Genomic DNA, 6,966 nt, shown 5'->3' with positions numbered 1-6,966 from the left:
TCGGACCGTTTAAGCTGAAACAGTAGCTTACTTATTACCTGAGACGGACAAGTTTCCTCCACTTTGCCGTAACTACGAAATTCAATCGACAATTTTGATTATCGGTGTAGCTATGTTGTGGGAAATTATGCGACAAATTACTGGTGAATTGACCAGTGCTTGTAGAATTAATCAACATATTATTAGAGGGTGACTAAAGGCTGGGTTGCACCATCTTACTTTAACGTCAAGTATGTCAAAAACACCGGTGGTTTTAGTTACGGTTAAAGGAAGTGCAACTCAGCCCAAGTTTGTTGCGCAGCTTCTTATGGTGCAAAATGATGTGTCCCTTTGGTAGAGTAAAAATAGACACATAAGGACCAACATCATTCAGCTTCTTCTGATAGTATTTGAAGTCTCTACTTTATACAAAACTTTGAACATTACAATTAATCAAAGCTCTCTGAATTCCAAAATGTCCATATAAAAAAGTACCCAGTACTATTCGAGTAAGTATTTGACATAATCAACGGACTTTCCTCCTTCTACATCACGTTACCTTTTACCTTTGTATCCTTCTTATAACCATAATAATATATACGTTTTCGCAATTTTGCACTTGCACAGTTTTCCTCCCGAACCGTCAGTAAGCCTGGCTCGGCGCTCCAAACCAAGTATTACCAACTTAAGACTCCAACTTGCCGCGCCATCATAATATGCGAGGGAATTATAAACTTTGCAAGAGAATGTTCGTGGGAGTTGATAAATAATATCACAGCAGTGATAGTTAGTAGAAGATATAAATTTAAAGTAGACTTAAATAGCTAATTGGTGCTTTTAAACCTAAATAAAGAATATTCTGAGTTCTGTCTCCCTTTCCTTTGATTATTCAATAAACGCCCCTGTGCTCTAGCGGTAAGATCACCAGTCTCAGACTCTGAGGTCCCGGACTCCAATCCCAGTGAAGAGAAAATTTTCTCCTCGGTTTGGTTGGTCATAGGGCTTGTTCTAAGTTTTATGGCGACAGCATAAAAACAGTAGGTAGGATTTTTTCCTTAGTTGGAGGTAAGATAACTCTTCCTCTGTGATAGAAGATTCCGGGTGAAATGAGCTTCCACCTTCAGCACTTTCCACTAAGTGAGATGTTAAGAGCTTTCCCGATGATGTTAAAACACACACAATCTGACAATATTAAGAACCGAAATGAATGTTCCAGCCTATGTTTCTAGCGTTCTAGCTGACTGAGTTTATACCGGCGTTTCTTCTTTGTCTCGCAAAAGGCAAGGAGATCTACCTTTTACCTTTTTTTTATAAGTGCCGAAATACTGGTCAAAACTGAATAAATTTTTCTGATATAGATTATGAAATAACAGCGTAGGTCCGTATTTAAAATAGTACAATAATTAAATTATCGGTGTAACGTTCGCCTTCAGTCTGGCCTGTGGTTTCGATAGATCCAAATATTGAAATTGATCAGTTCACAACTCCCTCTTATATGTTAACGGATGCGTCTTTGCGGTAAGGGGAGGTGAAATTTATTACATTCTGATTTTGTAATAAAATAACAACGTTAAGGGTTTCTTAACCCTCCAATGGCAGTAGACGGATCATAAAAAATATTTCAATATTTTAACATTTGCAATAAAATACGATCGACTCTGGTTCAGTTCTGTTTGTGAATCGATGTGTATTATTATTATAGCGTTTTAAAATAGTATCCTACATACATCCCAACTCAAGAATTCTTGTAAAAGTCTGAGATTCGTGCAAACATTGAAGCTCAACCGAAGCCATGCTTGAGTTAGAATTAAATAAGGGTAATTTCAATATGACGAAAAATTATACGAGTAAAAGTCTTATCGATTATGAATGACTCGAATAATTGTAAGCCTAAGTATATGAGCCTAAATAAAGCTCGGGTGAAGCATTTCATTGTAAATGAATTTTCATTGTAATTGATCAAACTCGATTCCATGTTCTACGAAAATCATATTATTTCTCGTGACGGACGAAGGGTAAGTTCTTCGCAGTCTACGCGGGCAGACCGTACCTATACGCAGTTTGTAAGCTTGCTTAAAAATTCATAACCCTCGAATCACATCTTCCAAGACACATCAAACGGATTCGGCATCGTGGGGTTACTTCCATAGCGTCCCCTTCAAAAAAGAAAAAAATCACAACGCAAAGACGCAATTACTCCTAGGCAAACACAACTTTGCCGTTGCCGAACTAAAAAGTTGATTAATTTGTCGTCATAAAGTTCAATTTGCCGTGAAAGTTTCGCACAGTTTACGCAAAAGTATCGCGGTAGGCAGTACGCTAAAAGCTCGCTCGTTCAAAGAAATGCTTCTAATGAATCTATTGATAGCTCAGCTTATGTGTATATGTGTCAAGTATTTTTTTAAACGCACAAACAGTGAGCCTGTGTGCGTGCAAGGAGGGGAGGCCAAGAGATGCTTTCTTCGACCCCTCGTTTCTTATAGAACGGTCAACCGGTTTTGGTATTTGTATTCTTTGATCATTTTAGGTATGTTTCATATCAAGTTACTCATCCTGAAAGTTAGCTTAGATACTGAATTTGAAATTGATTCAGTTAATTAATTACCTAGAATGAATTTATCATATTCTCGTAGTTTCACTAGATTTAGTTATAAGTAAGTTGGTACGATTTTGGACTAATGTTTTACTACTGAGTAGTGGTCAATATTTACGTTCATCGAATATTTTAGGGAAAATGGTTAAATGACTTTAAAATGACAGGCCTCCCAGTCGGTGGACGGATGATCTAATGAAGATCGCAAGAAGCACCTGGATGCAGGCAGGGCAGGATATTCTTTTGTGGAAAGTCTTTGTCCAGCAGTAGACGTCCTCTGTTTGAAACGAACGACGACGATTTTAATATGAAACGTTAATTTGTCATTTGCACCTTATCATTCAAAATTGATTGATTGATGAATACTAAAGACCTGGGTCATTAATATGTTAATAGAAAGACGATCATTGAATAACTTTAAAGTTTATGTCCTGCACAGTAGATGTATCTGAATAATATAAATAACTCATATTTTGTAACGTATCTTGATTTCACGTGCAGTTGCGTCATTCGCTTGCATTGCATAGTTTATGTAAGCGTGAGGTTAAATATTTCATACATATTTACCTGAAACACTGGCCTTTATGTCCCAGCTCATAAAGTTGATAATGAAGTATCAGATTTCGTAAAAACCGCATCGAGACGGATAATCAACATATGCGAATTGCAATAACTATAGTTTCGCGTCGCGTCGCTCTTGGTAATCGGTTAAGGGGATAACTGATGTGAAAATAAACTACCACTTTAAACCCATTGAGAGTGTACTTTCCCGGCATTCGTAAGAGACGAACGTTAAAAATATTAGGTTAAAATTTATACAGCTATTAACAAGTCTTCATACTGTTCCTTTAATGAGCTGTACCTAAATAAATATTATTTCTTTATCCCATCACTGAAACCTGAAATTTCTTTTAAAATAATGGCTTTAGATGTTTTGTAGAGGGTAAAAAGATTATGAGACATGTAGAGGCTCCTTAAGAGCATATGACGATTTGTAAGAACTATTTATTAGTCTAAACAAATAAAGAAATTTTGACTTTGACTTTGACTTTGTACTGTCTTCTACAAATATCCTCTGCAATCAACTCTTCTTTATTATCTTCATTGATGACAATTGGTTCTATTAAGTCATCTTCATTTGCTTAACTCGAAAGGCAAGTAACTGAAAGGTAAAAGAGCTGAATAGTCTGTCTATGTGCATAAATACATGAAGCTTACTCCTGGATTTATGTATCGTTTCTTGTAGAAATATTAAGTAAAACAACTCCTTATTACATCAATTACCTAACCTCAAACTAAGTAGTACCTAAAGATTAAAGCGCATGGTAACCAGATAACGGAATCCATTAGGACTTCTTATTACCTACTTATCAGATTTTTTGTCCTCAACGAGTTAGCTCTTGGACTGCATCTTTGCATGGGAAGTGATGATCAGGGCGAAGTTGGAAGCGAGCTTCACCCGGAATCCTCAACCACAGCGAACCTGGCTATCTTACTTCCGACTCGCGAAACACAACAATGCTGTTAACATTGTTGTTATGGCGACAGACTTAGGTAAGATGGTGATAGCTAGGCGGACTTTAGACAAGCCAATACTAACAACACCTACTTCGTTCGTTTTAGCCAAATGAACTAGGCTAGGTGGACCAACAATTTGTGAAGGTCGCAGGACCTGGGTGCGGGCAGCGCAGGGCCCGGTCGTTATGGAAGTTCTAGGGGAAGGCCTTTGTGCAGCATGTCCAGCAAGCTTTACGTCATTTGGCTGAAATACTTGCTTACTTTACATAAAAAATACGTTATTGTTGGTTGAGACATTTGCCCTATTTGAATTTTTACTTCAAACTTTAAAACAAATAAAATTTGCGAAAATATCAAGTCTACTAAGTCGCAGTACAAATCACTCCCCTTATTCGAGCGACTCGCCGATCGTCTCAAGCCCGCGAGGGTCGACTCCCGGCCCTTGCAAAACTCCTCCTTCATATTTTCTTCTTTGTTATGTAAAAAATAATAATGGGTGAAAGGGTCCCAAAATCGATACGCCTATATGTACTTTTTCCTCGATAATGGCTGTTATTTTGTGAATCGAATGGTATCGATTTGCAATGGGGCTTGAGATTGTTCGTTCGAGGCGGACGATTGAAAGTTTTGTTTTTGTTTTTAAGATGATTCATACTGAATTGACTTCATAAGCAACTTTAACCGTTAGTGACTACGAATCAGTCACTAACTCTCTCTACTTACTAATAGCTCTACTAAAGGTACTATAATGGTTAATGAACCATTATTACCCCAACCAAACATTACAGTCTTTTTTTGCTAAAGAACATTTTTTTTTAATAAAGTCCTTAGGGGTAAAGATTTTCAGTAGCACTGTCACACTAAAATAACATATCTATGAAGTACAGATCCTTTATTTTCTGCTATCCCAACTAATATTATAAATGCGAAAGTAACTCTGTCTGTCTGTCTGTCTGTTACGCTTTCCCGCTTAAACCTCGCAACCGATTTTGATGAAATTTGGCATAGAGATAGTTTGAGTCCCGGGAAAGAACATAGGATAGTTTTTATCCCGGTTTTTGAAACAGGGACGCGCGCGATAAAGTTTTTCTGTGACAGACAAAATTCCACGCGGGCGAAGCCGCGGGCGGAAAGCTAGTAATAAATATTTTTAAACAGGCAAGTGCCCGAAAGGTTTAGGCGTAAAAATCTTAAAACAAATCAAACTTACCTCCTTTTATTTTTACTCACTTTCAGCCTGAAAGCCTTTGCCTTTTTAACTTCGACCACAACTTTCATCGACTTTTTATCACAAAACTTCCTCACTCGAAAACCTAACGCGAACTAACACTCCAATAGCTCTCGAGTCTAACTGACCCAAATCTTCAAAAAGCGATTGATCTAACCGGTTTACCAGAAACTGGGTCTTTTGTGGTCGCACAATAGTCCAGATGGTCTCGGATGCTGTTAGTGTTCGCGGGCCTAGGAAAAAAACTGGTTTAACCCTGAATGGGCCATTGTGCGCGATCGGTTATTTTGATTTATTCGATTTTTAGTGTGCGAGCCGCGGGATAAAAAGATGAAGCGATCAACAGGTACATGCGAGGATAAAAGTGTTTGGATGATTTTTGAATATGAAGGAAATGGGAACGATGCTAGTTTTATTTGAGTGACGTTATTAAGTCACACGTACCTATTATGTGTGGTTACAAATTAATTAACAAGAGCTAGATAGTTAGATGTTCTAATACTTTTCAGGCATCTTGTTCCTGTGAAAAAATCTTTTTTGTCATTAGACATTAATTATTAAATGAAAATTTGTTTTTAATAATGATAAGGAGTTTTGACAAGAGTATGAATAGGGATTTTAAATAAATAAAATAAAGATCTTACATACGAAAATGTTTTATTACCAAAAATTCTTCACAAAGTCATACTTGTGCAGATGCGGAAATACAATTACAATAAAATTAAGACGGAAGTAATCACGTTACATAAAATTTTCTTTAATGAATTTTATAGGTCTTACCAAACATTATTTAAAAACATCAATATCACAAAAATGACTTATTTTAGAACATCACGCGCTTTGCGCAATTCTTAAAATCTAACATGCTCAACCAATTTTCTTAATTAAATCACAAATTCATGTGGTATCCAAATTGTTACAAAAATACAATATGACACAATTTTGATACATAATGTTGGTTTATAACATTCATCCATTATTTTATAAATAATTTACAGTAGGTTTTTTGCATTTTTTTCATACATATTGTGCTTTATTATCTATTTTTTTAATTAATGTATAACACTGGTGTGTAAGAGTGTCCGCGCGCACTTTTGTCCTTTATACGAATGCAGGTTTGCTCAGCGCGAATAATCGTCGTTTATAGATCGGTATTAAACGGTTAAGTGTGACGAATCAACAAAAAAACCCCATAAAAATCGTGTGTCTTGTATGGGAACAACTCTAATGTAAAACAAATACCTTTGGAGTATCACTAACAATGACGTAATTTTATTAAATTTTTTAATTAATTAAGTAGGTAGTAAAAATGTTTTTTGCTATACATATAAACAAATTAAGCTGATCCATATTTTTTTTATGTCGCTTTCAAGCCCATTTCAGGCAAAAAATGCTGGCATTATTACCACAACTTTGGAATATCGATATGAATTATGTAAAATTGTTACACATTCTTAAGTAGGCACTTAGTCAAAATATATCTTTTAGGCTACACATACATAAACAAGTTTTAACGTGATTCAAATTCACATGAGGTCTCTTTCAGACTCATTTCAGGCAAAAAATGCTACCATTACCACCACTTCGGGACAACATATCGGCTGATACTGAAAATAATTACAAAAAAGATAACCCTCCTTCTGGCGCA

Source organism: Ostrinia nubilalis, chromosome 18 (genome assembly GCF_963855985.1).
Source record: "Ostrinia nubilalis chromosome 18, ilOstNubi1.1, whole genome shotgun sequence".
Lineage (NCBI taxonomy): Eukaryota > Metazoa > Arthropoda > Insecta > Lepidoptera > Crambidae > Ostrinia > Ostrinia nubilalis.
The sequence above is the reverse complement of the archived record's forward strand: the minus strand, read 5'-3'. Positions refer to the sequence as shown.